Consider the following 18,443-nt stretch of genomic DNA (forward strand, 5'->3'; position numbering starts at 1 on the left):
AGGACAAAGAATGCTGAGTTGCATCCAAAGAACACCATACCTACTGTGAAGCATGGGGGTGGAAACATCATGCTTTGGGGCTGTTTTTTCTGCAAAGGGACCAGGACGACTGATCCGTGTAAAGGAAAGAATGAATGGGGCCATGTATCGTGAGATTTTGAGTGAAAACCTCCTTCCATCAGCAAGGGCATTGAATATGAAACGTGGCTGGGTCTTTCAGCATTACAATGATCCCAAACACACCGCCCGGGCAACGAAGGAGTGGCTTCGTAAGAAGCATTTCAAGGTCCTGGAGTGGCCTAGCCAGTCTCCAGATCTCAACCCCATAGAAAATCTTTGGAGGGAGTTGAAAGTCTGTGTTGCCCAGCGACAGCCCCAAAACATCACTGCTCTAGAGGAGATCTGCATGGAGGAATGGGCCAAAATACCAGCAACAGTGTGTGAAAACCTTGTGAAGACTTACAGAAAACGTTTGACCTGTGTCATTGCCAACAAAGGGTATATAACAAAGTATTGAGAAACTTTTGTTATTGACCAAATACTTATTTTCCACCATAATTTGCTAATAAATTCATTAAAAATCCTACAATGTGATTTTCTGGATTTTTTTCTTCTCATTTTGTCTGTCATAGTTGACGTGTACCTATGATAAAAATTACAGGCCTCTCTCATCTTTTTAAGTGGGAGAACTTGCACAATTGGTGGCTGCCTAAATACTTTTTTCCCCCACTGTAACTCCAAGTCAATCACACTTCTGTGAAATCAAACTGTCCACTTAGGAAGCAACACTGATTGACAATACATTTCACATGCTGTTGTGCAAATGGAATAGACAACAGGTGGAAATTATAGGCAATTAGCAAGACACCCCCAATAAAGGACTGGTTTTGCAGGTGGTGACCACAGACCACTTCTCAGTTCCTATGCTTCCTGGCTGATGTTTTGGTCACTTTTGAATGCTGGCGGTGCTTTCACTCTAGTGGTAGCATGAGACGGAGTCTACAACCCACACAAGCGGCTCAGGTAGTGCAGCTCATCCAGGATGGCACATCAATGCGAGCTGTGGCAAGAAGGTTTGCTGTGTCTGTCAGCGTAGTGTCCAGAGCATGGAGGCGCTACCAGGAGACAGGCCAGTACATCAGGAGACGTGGAGGAGGCCGTAGGAGGGCAACAACCCAGCAGCAGGACTGCTACCTCCGCCTTTGTGCAAGGAGGAGCAGGAGGAGCACTGCCAGAGCCCTGCAAAATGACCTCCAGCAGGCCACAAATGTGCATGTGTCTGCTCAAAGCGGTCAGAAACAGACTCCATGAGGGTGGTATGAGGGCCCGACGTCCACAGGTGGGGGGTTGTGCTTGCAGCCCAACACCGTGCAGGACGTTTGGCATTTGCCAGAGAACACCAAGATTGGCAAATTCGCCACTGGCGCCCTGTGCTCTTCACAGATGAAAGCAGGTTCACACTGAGCACATGTGACAGACGTGACAGAGTCTGGAGACGCCGTGGAGAACGTTCTGCTGCCTGCAACATCCTCCAGCATGACCGGTTTGGCGGTGGGTCAGTCATGGTGTGGGGTGGCATTTCTTTGGGGGGCCGCACAGCCCTCCATGTGCTCGCCAGAGATAGCCTGACTGCCATTAGGTACCGAGATGAGATCCTCAGACCCCTTGTGAGACCATATGCTGGTGCTGTTGGCCCTGGGTTCCTCCTAATGCAAGACAATGCTAGACCTCATGTGGCTGGAGTGTGTCAGCAGTTCCTGCAAGAGGAAGGCATTGATGCTATGGACTGGCCTGCCCGTTCCCCAGACCTGAATCCAATTGAGCACATCTGGGACATCATGTCTCGCTCCATCCACCAACGCCACGTTGCACCACAGACTGTCCAGGAGTTGGCGGATGCTTTAGTCCAGGTCTGGGAGGAGATCCCTCAGGAGACCATCCTCCACCTCATCAGGAGCATGCCCAGGCGTTGTAGGGAGTTCATACAGGCACGTGGAGGCCACACACACTACTGAGCCTCATTTTGACTTGTTTTAAGGACATTACATCACAGTTGGATCAGCCTGTAGTGTGGTTTTCCACTTAAATTTTGAGGGTGACTCCAAATCCAGACCTCCATGGGTTGATAAATTTGATTTCCATTGATAATTTTTGTGTGATTTTGTTGTCAGCACATTCAACTATGTAAAGAAAAAAGTATTTAATAAGATTTTTTTCATTCATTCAGATCTAGGATGTGTTATTTTAGTGTTCCCTTAATTTTTTGGAGCAGTGTATGAGCACCTCCTTTAATTTTTTTAAAGTGCCATTATCTATCAAATGGGGCGATCATCATTGGCACTTGATGGTCTCCTGAGTGGCGCAGTGGTCTAAGGCGCCGCATCGCAGTGTTAACTGTGCCACTAGAGATCCTGGTTCGAATCCAGGCTCTGTCGCAGCCGACCGGGAGACTCATGGGCGGCGCACAATTGGCCCAGCGTCGTCCAGGGTAGGGGAGGGAATGGCCGGCAGGGATGTAGCTCAGTTGATAGAGCATGGCGTTTGCAACGCCAGAGTGGTGGGTTCGTTTCCCACGGGGGGGCAGTATAAAAAATAGGGGTGTAACGATTCGATTTGTATCACGATTCAAGGACGATATTGGTTCATTTAGAACGATACGATCCGAAACAATTCATTGACTTGAAATCGATTCAGTAACCTTTTAGCCAAAAATTCAACCAGTGTGACTGAAATAAATACAGTGGGGGAAAAAAAGTATTTAGTCAGCCACCAATTGTGCAAGTTCTCCCACTTAAAAATATGAGAGAGGCCTGTAATTTTTATCATAGGTACACGTCAACTATGACAGACAAAATGAGGAAAGAAAATCCAGAAGATCACATTGTAGGATTTTTTATGAATTTATTGGCAAATTATGGTGGAAAATAAGTATTTGGTCAATAACAAAAGTTTCTCAATATTTTGTTATATACCCTTTGTTGGCAATGACACAGGTCAAACGTTTTCTGTAAGTCTTCACAAGGTTTTCACACACTGTTGCTGGTGTGTGGCCCATTCCTCCATGCAGATCTCCTCTAGAGCAGTGATGTTTTGGGGCTGTCGCTGGGCAACACAGACTTTAAACTCCCTCCAAAGATTTTCTATGGGGTTGAGATCTGGAGACTGGCTAGGCCACTCCAGGACCTTGAAATGCTTCTTACGAAGCCACTCCTTCGTTGCCCGGGCGGTGTGTTTGGGATCATTGTCATGCTGAAAGACCCAGCCACGTTTAATCTTCAATGCCCTTGCTGATGGAAGGAGGTTTTCACTCAAAATCTCACGATACATGGCCCCATTCATTCTTTACTTTACACAAATCAGTCGTCCTGGTCCCTTTGCAGAAAAACAGCCCCAAAGCATGATGTTTCCACCCCCATGCTTCACAGTAGGTATGGCGTTCTTTGGATGCAACTCAGCATTCTTTGTCCTCCAAACATGACGAGTTGAGTTTTTACCAAAAAGTTCTATTTTGGTTTCATCTGACCATATGACATTCTCCCAATCCTCTTCTGGATCATCCAAATGCACTCTAGCAAACTTTAGACGGGCCTGGACATGTACTGGCTTAAGCAGGGGGACACGTCTGCCACTGCAGGATTTGAGTCCCTGGCGGCGTAGTGTGTTACTGATGGTAGGCTTTGTTACTTTGGTCCCAGCTCTCTGCAGGTCCCCCGGTGTGGTTCTGGGATTTTTGCTCACCGTTCTTGTGATCATTTTGACCCCACGGGGTGAGATCTTGCGTGGAGCCCCAGATCGAGGGAGATTATCAGTGGTCTTGTATGTCTTCCATTTCCTAATAATTGCTCCCACAGTTGATTTCTTCAAACCAAGCTGCTTACCTATTGCAGATTCAGTCTTCCCAGCCTGGTGCAGGTCTACAATTTTGTTTCTGGTGTCCTTTGACAGCTCTTTGGTCTTGGCCATAGTGGAGTTTGGAGTGTGACTGTTTGAGGTTGTGGACAGGTGTCTTTTATACTGATAACAAGTTCAAACAGGTGCCATTAATACAGGTAACGAGTGGAGGACAGAGGAGCCTCTTAAAGAAGAAGTTACAGGTCTGTGAGAGCCAGAAATCTTGCTTGTTTGTAGGTGACCAAATACTTATTTTCCACCATAATTTGCAAATAAATTCATAAAAAATCCTACAATGTGATTTTCTGGATTTTTTTCTCTCCATGTGTCTGTCATAGTTGACGTGTACCTATGATGAAAATTACAGGCCTCTCTCATCTTTTTAAGTAGGAGAACTTGCACAATTGGTGGCTGACTAAATACTTTTTTTCCCCACTGTACCTGGATACTGGACAGTGCAGGTGAAGTTTCCTAGATTCCTGTTTCTTGTAATGGAATCAGGTATCAATTAATTATGAATATAAATAAACAAGTAAACAACAATGAATTGCAAATGCATTCACATTTTATTTGAATAAAGTGCAAACAACACTTTAGGTTGAATTAACAGGAAGTTAAAATAGTCTGATCTCATTTTCAATATTCAATACATTTTCAATAAAAGTACAGTAAGTGCAACCAACATTTCAACAGTAGGTTTACCTGCTACTTCTGCTTTAGTTTTTCAACATAAAAGTATTACAATATTAATATCAAAAATAAAGTGCAACCAACATCTCTTCAGGTTGAATTAACAGTAGGTTTACCTGCTACTTCTGCTTTTGTTTTTCAACATAACAATATTACAATATTAATATCAAAAATAAAGTGCAACCAACATCTCTTCAGGTTGAATAAAGAGTAGGTTTACCTGCTACTTCTGCTTTTCAACATTACAATACAAATACAGTATTAATATCAAAAATAAAGTGCAACCAACATCTCTTCAGGTTGAATTAACAGTAGGTTTACCTGCTACTTCTGCTTTTGTTTTTCAACATTACAATACAAATACAGTATTAATATCAAAAATAAAGTGCAACCAACATTTCTTCAGGTTGAATGAGCAGTGGATGAACCTGCTACTACTCTCATTTTAATAAACAAACAATATTCAACAAAAGATCAAGTGTAACCTACTAGGCTACTCTTCAATGACTACAGATTTTTTTTCAAAATATCAACTGATCAACATGATCTGGCTGCAGAACACTTCTCTGTGCGTTCACTATGTCGCCAGCAGTACTAAAAACTCGTTCTGCTGGCACACTGGTGCCTGGAATTCACAGGTACCGTTTAGCAAGGGTGGAAAGTACAGGTAGCTCTTTCTCCTGAGATCTCCACCACTTCATGGCATTTTCAGTCAAAGGCAACGCATCTTTTGCTCGGTACTTTAACACCTCTGCTCTGGCTGTCTCGCTTGTGGATTTTCTTTCTCTTTGGGTGAAGGAATCGCCAAACAGCGCATCTAAGGCTTTCTTCTTACAAGGAGGTGACTCATTTGGAGCTACAATATAAGAAATATATTTCAAAATATAGTCATGTTTCTCATTAATACAAAACAACAACAATATTTTATTGGTATCACATGAAACACACCTGTGGTCTCTTCATTGAATCCTGACAGCTTTGTGCTTGAGCTTCCCTCGTCTTCCTCCTGATTTCCCATTGCTTGCATCTATTGATGTAAGAATGTGTGAACTGTTCAAATTTCTGCTCTGTAATACTGCACACATAAATTTAGAGGAAGATAAAGAACAGATGAGATTTGAGAGAGGACAAATGAAAGGGGAGAAGAGAAAGAGCAGAGGAAAGAGGAGAGAAGAGTTACCTGGTGGGACACTTCTGCCTCAAAAACCAGTTTTGTGTAGACCTGTTCTCTGTCCTCTTTTTCCAGGTAGGGCAGTTCTTTAAATCGCGGGTCCAACGCTGATGCTGTTTAAAGAACAAGAATATTGCATTCATTGCATTATTAAATTAAGTTGACCTGAAATTGCAAGTGATGACCACCTCCTCATACACAAAATAATCAGAAGATTAAACTTTAGTATGTTTAAAAGAAATGTGGCACAGTGATGATGTAAAGCCACCATGAACTAAGAATTGTATTGCAGATATCTTGTTTACTTTTCCATATGAAAAAACAACTCAAATTCAAACTTGAAAACGCAAAGGTGTGGCATTTTACAAATTAATACAGTCTAATAACCTAAAATATTAACCAAGTTGATTTTAATTAAGACTCCAAATTAATTACCTATGTTGAGAGCATCTTGGGTGCCTCTGTAGAGTGTGGAGAGGTCACTGGCCATCACCCTCTTAATCTCTGCAACCAGGGTTGAGTCATCTTCGCATGGCTGAAGGTGTTTCAGCAGTTTTGCTTGAAGAGGAGCAATTACAGAGAGAGTTGGCTGGTCTTCTTCACACATCACAGTGGTTGCCATTTTGACAGGACCCATCAACTGAACAATGTCATCCATGTTGGCAATATCACTCTCACTCAGCGTGCCTACATCTGTGACCCCCTTTCGTAGATCCTTGGACATCAGAGTTGCCATTATAGCTGGCTGTTGTTCCAAAAAACATTCAAGCATTTCGAATGAACTGTTCCATCTGGTGATTATGTCTTGGATCAGTTTATGTTTTGGTAAATCCATCAGAGTTTGTTTTTCCTGTAGGGCGTGACATGCAATCGGGCTGCGGTGAAAATATCCAAAAAAAAATCGCACTTTCCCCAACAACCTGGAAGCACGGTCCACCCCCAAACCCTTCTGCGAGGCAAGGTTGAGTGTATGTGCGAAGCAGGTAATGTGTGGACTGAACTGGGCTTCTGCACCGGCCACAATCATATTCCTGGCGTTATCTGTGACGATGGCAGGATTCTTGTCGTAGATTTTCCACTCCATGCAGGCTTCACGCAGTAACGCGCCAATATTTTTACCAGTATGGGCTTCATTTAAAACTCTGGTTAGCAGAACAAAGGTCTTCATTTTCCACTCCTGATCAATGTGATGAGAGGTAATTGTCACATACCCTTGATTTGAGCATGACGTCCAGCCATCTGTCGTTATCGCTACTCGTTCAGCTTGAGAAAGCGACAGCTTCACATCATTCTTAGTACTTTCGTTAAATGCAGGAAAAACCTTTTCTGAGAAGTGTGGTCGGCTTGGTATTGTGTACCTTGGCTCCAATGTTTGAATCATTTCACGGAATCCCGGATTTTCAACCACACTGTAGGGTCGCATGTCTTTGCAGATAAACTTGGCAATTGTTGCCGTGATGTTTTTCGCCCGAGCTGAGTTTTGGCCTAGTCTCTGACTAAACATGCAGGCGAGACCTGAGGCTTCTGCAGAGTTGACTTTACCTTTCGCTGCTGTAGCAGCGGGAGCGCTACAAGAGGTGCCTGGACGGTCGGTGTTGTGTGAAATCCCATGGCGCCTTAGTAGGTGGTTGGAGAGATTTGTTGTGTTGCCGTTGTACTTTACTTGACCTTTACATATCCTACAAACAGCGAGCGACTTATTTAGAACATCTCCGTCTTTGCAAAAGCCAAAGTGTTTCCACACACTGGACCGCAATGGTGGCTTGATAATTTCTCGCTCTTCGGCTTCTCCTCTTTCGTCCGCCATGCTATGTTTGGTTGTCTTTGCGCCTTTGCGCTGCTGTTGGCGCGATGACGTCACGGATAGGCAGACTGAATCGAGTAATGTTTAAAGCCTTTATCATTAAAAGTGCTAAGAAAAAACATCCATATAAAGTCTGACGTGCTTAAATCCAATGGGTTATTTCCTAGTATCGATACAATCGATTTATTACATTTTAAAACGATGTTAGATCGATATATGTTGTCCAAAAGGCCAAATCGCCGAGCACAGATCGATGTAGTTGGATCATAGGAATATAAATCGATACATCGATGTAGTAGATGGATCGTTACACCCCTAATAAAAAATATATATATGTATTCACTAACTGTAAGTCGCTCTGGATAAGAGCGTCTGCTAAATGACTAAAATGTAAATGTAAATGTAATGATGTTAGGAAGTGTTTTTTGAGAGCCCCGGTGTCTACACCAGGTCCTGTCAGGTAGGTGACTTTCAAGTTGCTAGCTCGTAAACTTTTTTTCTGCCTCTTCCATTGACTCAGCCCTCGTTGAAGGAGGTTCTCTCTGCTGACGCTGATCCGGAACTCTCCGTCTGTACTGACTCGCTGACTGATGCAGCTCAACACGTCACCGACACTGAAATTAAAACTATCCTGCTTACAACCTCGCAAAAGCCAGACAGTGTGTTGTAATAGATGACAAATGCACCACTCACCCTCTAGTGATTGGGAGATATTCCCCACCTCCTGTGCAATATACCTTCTGGCACTTAGGGTAATATCTCCCGTAATTACATCTCTGGTGGGTGAGTGCCCATTCTAGCCATTGCATCCTGGAAATGTCTCAAAATTCTTGTTTGTCCCTTTATGGCTTTCTTATTATCTTACCATGATATCACTTGCACATGGGGTCCATCTTGCACTTCGGTTCTACATAAAAAAGTATGTCATTATAAGGGAAAATCTGCCTTACAATCAAATATATCTTGTGTGTGATGATGCCATTCATTACCTCTCACAAAAACTGGCATGAACCTCAAGGTTAGCGATGGGATACATTTTCAGACAGATCGGACACGATGCCTGTACCTGTCGGGGTAGAGTTCAGAGTGAAATACACAGCTTTACTTAGCCTGGTAAACCAGACTGACCACTCCACTCACATTTTATTGCGCATAATTTGTCAGTCTGGCCTCTGTGCTTGAAACCATGTTGAGCCTAGGAGCGTTGCCAAATGAAATCACAGATGATAGGATCAGCGTCCATTAAGAACAATGACTCATGAAGTGCACGACAGCACCACTGGTCAGCCAGCAGTTAGTCAATCATGCCTAACCCCATAGCATATCAGAGCAGGCTGATGGGCCCATATACGGCAGAGCTTCTTCCAAACAGTTGTGAATAGGTGAGAGGCTAGACTGATCAATGTCTCAACAATGTGAGTTCGCAAGATCAGATTGGTCTACCGGGCTAAGCTTTACTCTTGGAAGCAGTTAATGAAGTGACAGCGATGTATTTAACTTACCACTCTACAATCCATTACATCAGATTCCATCTCTGCCACTCCAGCAATGCTGAGATCCTTGTCTGGCTCCTGTAAGGATGCGCAACAGTGTCTGACAAAAGTTAATGTCAGTCAACATAAGCCTGGTGAAGTCAATAACAACAATAACACTGCTTTGTACCCCAGTCCCCAGTCTTACCGTACTGTGACCTGCAGACCCACAGGACTGGCAGCAGCTGTACAGGCATTAGTTTACCACACTTGTGGCAATTTGCCTCGGGCATTCTAGCAAACTCAGGTGCATCTGGTGGGAGAGGACTTGTGTCGATTTCTTCTTGAATCAGTGCAATGTAGAGAATGGTCTTTCCACCACCTGAGGCCGATCGCAGGAGTCTCCCAGAGTAGCCATCGGATTCCGGTGGGACAAGGGCAAGGTGTCTTTGGCCAGGTCCCCCTTTTTGAAAAACAAAAGAAAATCAAAATACAGGGGCCAGGGCACTACAATGCCACCGTAAGGTATGCCCCTGCTTATACGCACCTGGTATTTGAAACTAAGAAAACTCAGGCCCTGATTTACAAAGCTGTTTGCGCCTTTTTCTGGCGTAGACGAGGTGCATTTTGCCCGAGGAACGTGTGGTATGGACTAAAGAGTACATAAGCAGTTTGGCCATGGAAAGCGCAGTTTGCCAGATTCTCTCCTTTAGACATGCATTTTAGGGAGGATCACGGAAATAACAGGTGGAGATACTATAAGTGTGGTTCTTTACATATTCCGCTGAATTCACTAAACTGACAAATTGCCATGGCCAGTTTTGTGTGAAAATATTTCCGCCTCTAAAGAGGAGGTGTAAATTGGCACAATCCTTTCACTGATTGTGGAATTAGCTGCACACTGCGAATGCTGCGCATACTCTCACCACCCCGCAGCCAAGTGACAACCTGTTGGGGTTATCAACTACAAAGTAGTAGCACATTGGGTACATCTGGCTGCTGGACCCCACTAGCCTCCATTATAGTGATAACATATGCTAAATAACCTGAATATTTATGTTTTTAACACATTGATAGGAGGGAACAATTTTTACACACAGTGAACTGTGCCTTTACCAAACAAACCTCAATGCAGTGCAATTCTTACCTGATGACTTGTAGAACAACCAACCGCCTGAGATCGAGGCTATTCTGGGGTACTTCTCTAACAGGCTTGATATCTAAAAGCAAAGAATTCACAAGATAGGTTCCTCAATAAAACTGAATTGAATTCAATTTGTTGTGGCGAACAATGAACCATGCTGCACTTATCTCAGCGTGAGAACTCATCACAGACTGTGTTTTAACCTTTTCCTTATCCCTGCCTGCATTAGGGCAAGCTCATCTGATGTTTTGGGGGTCTTCTCAGTCTTGCAAGCCAGCAAATACACTGCGACTAATGACTAATCCAAAACGGTTAAGACATCAAGTAAAATGAATACACTGGAAAAGAGACCCAACACTAATGCTAGTTTGACCCTATATATGGATGCTGTGACTTCAGGGGTGTCCTAAATGCTAAGAGGCAAACATTGACATGTTGGTCTGCAAATAGTCCTGAAGCAAATCAAATCATTTCAAAACGTGCATGTATTATGACGTAACTACACTAGCTAAATGCCCTCCGTATAGATATTTTTTTTTACCTTGCCATCTCTCAATCGACACTGTGCTGGAGTGAGGGTGGTTGTGGTGGTACAGTGTTAGGAAAAGCATTTATGTCTTTGGAAAAGGCATTAAGCAATTTCATTTCAAGGTCCAGCCTGTTGATAAAGTTCATTAGATGGCAAGGTAAAAAAAACGACCCTGCCACAAACAGTGCCCTTTCCTCATGCCGTTTTTCTACCATACATGAATAATAATCTTTACTGACCTTATGTTTTAGTTTGGTTTTATAACATTTTTGACTGTTTGTGTTAGCTATATCTATAATTAACATGATTCACGAGTCTTGTAACTAAAATGGCTAGCTAGCTTCATGGACAGGCATAGAAAATCATTTACAGAGTAACAGACTGCCCAAAAAATCTAGTTAAATTGGTAGTTAGTTTATAATAGCCTACTCAACTCACCAGAGCCCTCACATTCCCACTCCAAGTTGCTGCGTCTTCGTCCATGGCTTACAGTTACAGGTGTGTAGCTACTTCTCATGCACGCAGTCGCTCCGCGCTCTAAAATAAAATTGCATTTTGATTCAAGGCTTTAAGGGAATCAGAGGTCTCCTCTAAGTGCTACCTGAAGCCTGTGAATGACAAACATGACCACATCTCAAAGTGCTTAGCCCATTTAATCCCATTCTTTCCCAGTACATGCCAGTATGCAAATCATATGCCATAATGACTCTATTAAGTCAAATGTATTGCTTTTTTAAACATTCAGTGCAATGGATAAGTCAGTGAAAATGTGTTTTTATACTGCGCCCCTACAATACAAATAGAACAGAATACATTTGAAATGCTTGTATAATGTAACTAATTGACAACTAAACATTGAAGACTTCAGAAAAGGCTAAATAAGTAAGTAACACTTAAATAGTTAATCACACATTCCAGTTCCTACCACAATTATTTTAATATTTACTTTTCGGTTGTCTCCCGTTTCTTTACATTCAGTCTTTTAAGTCCTTTAATACTGTACAGTACTATCATGATGTGGGAGACAGCTAGCCTCCTATGAACCCACATCATCCTATTAACTACATCAACTCCCTCATACACATCATTTAATTGGCATGACCTTGGCATCCTGCTGGATAAAAGCCCCAGTTACCAATAAGTATCAGTGTAAAGGATATTCTGCTTGTCCCGCTCTGTACACAGACTACACTATAAACACCAGGCTAAAAACGACAGACTACACTATAAACACCAGGCTAAAAACGACAGACAACACAATGAACACCAGGCAAAACACTACAGACTACACTATAAACACCAGGCTAAATACTACATGCTACACTATAAACACTATAAGCTCCACACCTAACTGGGACTTCATCGGGTTCTCAAGTGGGCACTCCCCTTCACCGGTGTTTCGTTGATAAGCCAAACACTTTGGGGGCTTGACGGCAGAACCAGCGTCCTGGAACAACCCCCTCGATCCAACGTTCAACTCAGCCCTGACTCCCTACTGTCTGCTTGGGTCTGCCACCACTCATTCCTCTTCAGCCAGATCCAACGAGATGCCACTTCTGCCTGCTTGCCCAGCCACTAGCTTATTCCTTGCTACTCCCCAGGGCTCTCCAGAGTGATTGGCCTGTGAAGCCCCTGCAGCCGATCTCAACTGGTAGATTCCAGGCTCTCCATCCATTCTGCTGACTCAAGGATGAAGGACTGGTATTTCTTGCCTCTATCCTCTCCTCCCAGGGCGCTGTGAGCTCGATGAGGACCACCTGCTTGGTGTCTCTAGACCAGACAACGATATCTGGTCTGAGGCTTGTGCTGGCTATCTCTGGGAATCTGATCTGCTTCTTGAGGTCTGCCTGCATCTCCCAGTCGCCTGCTGTGGTAAAAATCCCTTTGATCCTTGTGCTCTTTGCTGAGCTCTCTCCTGACCTGAGGAAGTGGATGAAACAGGGTGAGATGTTTCAGCTTTCTCCTTGCTTGCTCCAGTCCTGCGGCCAGCTGAGTCAGTATTTGGTAATGCCGCCACCTGAATTTTCTATCGGTCCGACCTGCTTGGCAGGAGAAGAGCACATGCTCCAGATTGGCTTGTCGTCCACATAGTGTGCAGCTGTCTGGGCTGTCTGCCAACCCCCACGTGTGAATTTTTGTTGCTGAATAGAAAAACCTTGTACACAGAGCAAAGCAGAAGATTAATCCGCTGCCCTTCCATGTTCAAGATGTCTTGCCAGCTGAGTGCCCTCTCTCTCATGCTCCCCCATCATGTCCAGCTGCCCTGTTTTTTTTCATGGCTACGACTCTGACATGCCTGCTTTCTTCCTAAGCCTTCCCAAGCTCCCTCTGACATGCCTGCTTTCTTCCTCAGCCTTTCATACCTCCCTCTGACATACCTGCTTTCTTCCTCAGCCTTTCATACCTCCCTCTGACATACCTGCTTTCTTCCTCAGCCTTTCATACCTCCCTCTGACATACCTGCTTTCTTCCTCAGCCTTTCATACCTCCCTCTGACATACCTGCTTTCTTCCTCAGCCTTTCAGACCTCCCTCTGACATCCCTGCTTTCTTCCTCAGCCTTTCAGACCTCCCTCTGACATCCCTGCTTTCTTCCTCAGCCATACTTCACCCACAACGCACCTTTGGATCTGCTTTCTTCCAGCTTGACCTGGTTGTGCATCCCAGACCCAGCCTGTCTTGGTTTACCGACCCAACAATGTCAGCGTGTTGCAGCTGTTCATCTTTCTCCCTGAGTGCTCCGCTGTTTTACCACTTGCGACCCGTTCTGACCTCGATCTCTGCCTGGCGAACGCTCTCATCCTTGCTGTCCTGCAGCATCATAGCCTGACGTGCTTTGTTGCCTTGTACTCCTCTACCACAGATGTAATTGGCAGCTGCAGCTTGCTGCCTGTGTTCTACAGGCCGATGGAGCAAAAGCTTCTTAATCCATTTTAAGCGGGTCCCTCCAGACCTCGGTAGTGACCAAATGTGGCCCACAGGGAACATTTGTTTGACACCCCTGGGCTATATTGTCTAAAGCCATTTTCTGAGAGATTGTGTAAAATAATGTCAAAAAATAAAAATGATAAATCACTAACAATATTGGAACAAACATTTTTATTCTCACTAAGAATAGCGGAAGAAACATGTGCTTAAAAGAGAATAATCACATTTATTAAAAACAGTCAACTTTCATAAAGAACATATGTACATAATGTATTTACAAACATGTGCATAGCCCAAATTTTCTTTTGATACATATAAATGGGTGTGTATTATTATAGGCAATAATGGAGGTCTATGAGATATTGTACAACAGAGGTTGAACTTGCAGCCAATCAATTAGATGCTTTATACAATCTGTGTGTAACAAGGTGGAGATCAACCCTTTAAGAGGCAGCTCAACTGAGCGGTTGACTACCAAATTAAAATGAAATTAAATGTGAATTTTGTTTTGCATATTTTATCATGCCATTTAGTAAAATGACTATGCGGTTTTCTTTATTGGACTCCTATATCTTTTTAAACACACATTCAAAGATGGTTAAAAACCAGGATGTGAACGTGAGCAAAACTGAACCTCAATCACACATTTTCAGTACTAATTGTGCATTTTAAAAAAATAATCTGTGCCAGTTAAAGGGTTAATTGGTTGATGGAATAGTGTCCAGCTGTGTGTATGATTCTACTTTTTCTCTGCGCTTGACTCGCCATAGACTGAACCTCTTGGTGTGCAGCGGGATCCCAGCGCTAGAGACAGATTTCAAAGCATCTGCCATCATTTTCTTGACAATTGCTGTTCTTGCTGTGAACAGAATGAAAATCTGCAATCCCTGTGGAGCGAAAACAAAAACACAAAGACGTTATCAAGTATTTTCAGGAACACACAAGGACAAACAAAAGGTAGCGTTTCTATAAAGAGCAGCAGAATTTATTTTTGTTTAGTAGCTGTCTAGTTTTCAATCATGTCTGGATTCTGTGGTACAATAGCACACTAGTCTTTATATTTAACATTTTAGTCATTTAGCAGACTCTCTTATCCAGAGCGACTTACAGTAGTGAGTGCATACATTTACTACCTGAGTGGTGGTGAGTACACAGAAGGAGATGTTGAGTATGGTGTACATGGTCTCGTTCTGTGTAATGAGCAACAGATAGCCCAGGATCCAGGAGAGACCGAGCACCACAGCCAGAGAAAAGCTACTGAGGAACTTCTTCTTCATCGATGTGTGTCTTGTACTGGGAAATATAACCAACATGCTTAGATTGCAGTCATAGACTGCTGTAATGCTGTGGTAAAATAACAGTATACTTCCAGTGACTGAGTGGGTTAGAGCATGGTGCTTATTAAATAGTATGATTTGGTTACTAATGACTGAATTAATAAGAATGAAATGATAATACATTTTATTTATAACAAGCTTTTTTATTGAAAGACAATACGAAATTAACAAGCTTATTAGTAGGCATTTAAATCAAGACTGATCTTTATGACTACAACGTTCTACTTTGTGCCCCCAAAATGCCCCCATTAATGTTACCTGGTTATATGTGGGTTGGTCTTGCCTGTTGTAACTGCAAAATATACCAACACCACCATGTTGAAGATAAGCATGAACGCCACAGGGATCAGGAACCCCCAAAACATTGGCAGCTTGAAGTCAAAGTTCCCCTTTGGATCGAGGGCAGCAAGCCAGCAACTGAGAGGTCAAATGAATGAGTTAGAGAGTGTGACTTTGTGACAGACAAAACAGGACGCCAGTGATTTGAACAACATGGTATAAAGTAAACATGGTGGGTGGCATAAGTAAACAAGAAACCTTTCAACACAATCTTTTAACTTTTTATATTGCTCTTGGCCAATTATTAGCATGCATTATAAACATGCACACGAACATTGATAGGGATAATGTCGTATCGGATGAGTGGTGGCATATTATTGCTGTCAACAAAGAGTCCGTTTATGCTGCATCGTGTTAGAGGCTTTTATTCAAATCACGAGGTTACAGCATAAGTTACAGGTGACATGACACCCGGAGAGTGACGCCTCAGAATGGCTGCTCGTTCTTCCCTCTCCTTCGTTTTCCCCCCTATTTATAAACAATGATGCTCCCTCTTCTGGCCAATCACCAGTCTCCCCTGTCTACAACACACTTCCTGTCGGTTGTACGTGACGTTACACTAAAACATATACTAACATAAACAACATTCCATTTCTTCATGAAAAACATTTAACAAAGACATAATCTTCATATACGATAATAACCTTTTACAGTATGAGTAATACCATTTTATAAAGCAATTGCCCCACTTTAATTTAAATTGAATCTATTATAAAATAACCACAGAAGAGGAAGTAAATTGCAATACAGCACAGTACTCAGGTGTAGTAGTGGTAGTACAGTACAGAATAGTAAAATACAGTATAGTAAAGTATAGTATACTACAGTATAGTCAGTATAGTATAGTATAGTACAATACAGTACAGTATAGTATGGTATAGTATAGTACAATACAGTATGGTATAGTACAGTATAGTATAGAACAGTATAGTATAGTATAGTATAGTACAATACAGTACAGAGAAGTAATACAGTAGTAGTATAGTACAGTATTGACTCACAATTCCTCCTGCCTGTAACCCAGTGGATCATCCACTCTGTAACTAATTCCTAAGGTGAGGGCCACCACAACCGCAGGCAGTCCTAAAGGTCAGAGAATGTTGTTGTTATGTCCTGGTAGATTAGCATGCAGACATATACAGATTATATACTACACATACATCCTCTAAAGACAGAACATCACTATACAAGTTGCTTTGAAGTTCTATTTCAGGCATATTAGAGCCTGAAAATATAACCTAGCATTCGTTTTGGTTCAAGGAGCCCAGGGCTAATGCCAGCCAAAGCTTCTGAAACAACTAAATACTTTATTTTTCTCCAAGCTGTCCTACCCCATCCGATGGCCACGGTATAGGCTGTGAAGTGTGACGGGCTGGTGGCCAGGCTGTTTCTGATCATCAGGAAGACGTGTGTGGCGTACAGCGTGTTCCAGGTGAACGTCCCCAACAGGAAGTACTGCAGCAGGACTGTGACTGCAGTACAGGGGCCTCTGTCCCGCTCTGTGTGTGTGTCGGACGAGGGGACAATGTTGGCCTCCTGTATTTCAGGTTTCTCCAGCTGTTTATGAGGGTTGTCCACTCCCAACACGAAGAGGAGGGTGAAGATCAGGAGACACACACAGACGCTCACTAAGAGGACCGTTGGGTTGGTTTTGCGTGATTTCCTGGGGATAGGTGATAGACAACACTATGTTAGGGAAGTTAGATGCGTAGCTATGGATGTGTTGGGTCATTAATAGTGGGTTTCATATTGGTTTCACCTATCAAGTCATGTTGGATCAGACAAAGGGCTTCTTTACACTATTGAGACCCAATATTTTGAATTGGTTCTGGAACACTGTAGGATCTAACCGGGTCACGATCTGGAATGTTATTGTATATGTTGAATTGGTTCTGGAACCCTGTAGGATCTTACCTGGTTGCGATCTGGAATGTTATTGTTAAACTCAACCCTATGATGGACATGGAGCATCCCAATATGGTGATCCAGTTTAGCACTTGAGCATATTTAAAATCCCTCCTGAACAACTGTAGAAAAAAAGAAATGTCAACAAAGTCATCTCCCTCATGTGTCTGGATATGCTGTGGTAAACTATAGGTCAGCGGTTCCCAAATAGGGGTTGCGACCACATGTGAGGTCGCCTGAAATGAAAATGGGTTCGCAGGAGAATTTCCAAAATCCCGCAAAAAATATAATAATCGTCTGTGTATCTCAAAATCATTGTAAGGTGGTTAACCTTAAAAATCTAAATGAAAATTATTCAAATCTAAAACATAAAATTCAAACAGAGAGCTCCCTTAGATCGTGGGAAAAGGCCATACTTGACCATTGCACTTGAATAATTCCCACTTAAGATGACCACATTTAAAATACACAAATACGGGACAACAGGATGATTTTGCGGGACAGTGTAGCCTACCCGATACCTAATTTAGAAATAGGCCAATGTATCATCGCTGTCAATTGTGAATGATAATTCTTCACGTTTTGCCAGTGAAATGTCCAAACTGCGTCTGATTGCCAATCGTTTGATCTCAATCAGATTCATGGGAATATGCATTTAGATCTTCTTGAATTACTGTTCGATGCGCAAATTAGAGCAGATGATGTTAAGAAACTATATAGCCTTCATGTATTTTGTTTCAATCAAAGCATATTCTGCCTAGAGGCGTGCGCTGTTGAGTTTAGGCTGCAACATCATTTTTGGGGACTATTCAGCTAACCATCCTAAATCTCATGAAGTGGTGTTTTTAGTGTGACAGTAACGTTATACTATGCTATTATATGTTATGTAAAATACTAATTAATCATTACGTGATCTTCCAAGACATTGATTCAACTTTTACCTAACTTTCCAAAACGAGCACCATTGTGAGAAGTGGCAGAGTGACGCTCCGGTGTCCTCTGGCAGTACCACACCCCTGCAGTCATCTGCACCGAACGAGCAATTGAAGTGTAGCCAACTCTTTTGCCTTGAACAACATTTGGTGATACAGAAACGAGAGACCACGTGTGGCTGTTTTATGAAAATCTGGGACTATTTGGCCAATGAAACATTTCAGGTTCGTCTCAGGGAATGTAATACAGTTAGGATGGGAGACTTTCAAAACGAGATTGAGTGAAGTAGCAGCAAATACAG

The 18,443-nt window shown here is 42.8% G+C and overlaps 3 long non-coding RNA genes across 5 annotated transcripts; all 3 read right to left on the bottom strand.

Annotated features, from left to right (window-relative positions):
- Window positions 1-5,220: 5,220 nt before the first annotated feature.
- On the bottom strand, window positions 5,221-6,212 carry LOC123488965. 2 transcript variants are annotated; one of them, XR_006660356.1, is made up of 4 exons: window positions 6,188-6,207; window positions 5,762-5,865; window positions 5,530-5,608; window positions 5,221-5,437 (listed from the first exon to the last, which is right to left on the bottom strand). It is a non-coding gene; the product is annotated as an uncharacterized LOC123488965 (long non-coding RNA). The 2 variants fall into 2 exon arrangements; XR_006660355.1 differs by having other exon boundaries at window positions 5,762-6,212.
- Window positions 6,213-7,980: 1,768 nt separating this feature from the next.
- Window positions 7,981-9,471, bottom strand: LOC123488966. The gene is made up of 4 exons (XR_006660357.1): window positions 9,237-9,471; window positions 9,059-9,127; window positions 8,546-8,622; window positions 7,981-8,463 (listed from the first exon to the last, which is right to left on the bottom strand). It is a non-coding gene; the product is annotated as an uncharacterized LOC123488966 (long non-coding RNA).
- A 703-nt stretch (window positions 9,472-10,174) lies between these two features.
- Window positions 10,175-13,274, bottom strand: LOC123488967. 2 transcript variants are annotated; one of them, XR_006660358.1, is made up of 4 exons: window positions 13,203-13,274; window positions 11,140-11,238; window positions 10,376-10,470; window positions 10,175-10,248 (listed from the first exon to the last, which is right to left on the bottom strand). It is a non-coding gene; the product is annotated as an uncharacterized LOC123488967 (long non-coding RNA). The 2 variants fall into 2 exon arrangements; XR_006660359.1 differs by lacking the exon at window positions 10,376-10,470.
- Window positions 13,275-18,443: the final 5,169 nt, after the last annotated feature.

This window comes from Coregonus clupeaformis, unplaced genomic scaffold (assembly GCF_020615455.1).
Source record: "Coregonus clupeaformis isolate EN_2021a unplaced genomic scaffold, ASM2061545v1 scaf2630, whole genome shotgun sequence".
Classification (NCBI taxonomy): Eukaryota; Metazoa; Chordata; class Actinopteri; order Salmoniformes; family Salmonidae; genus Coregonus; species Coregonus clupeaformis.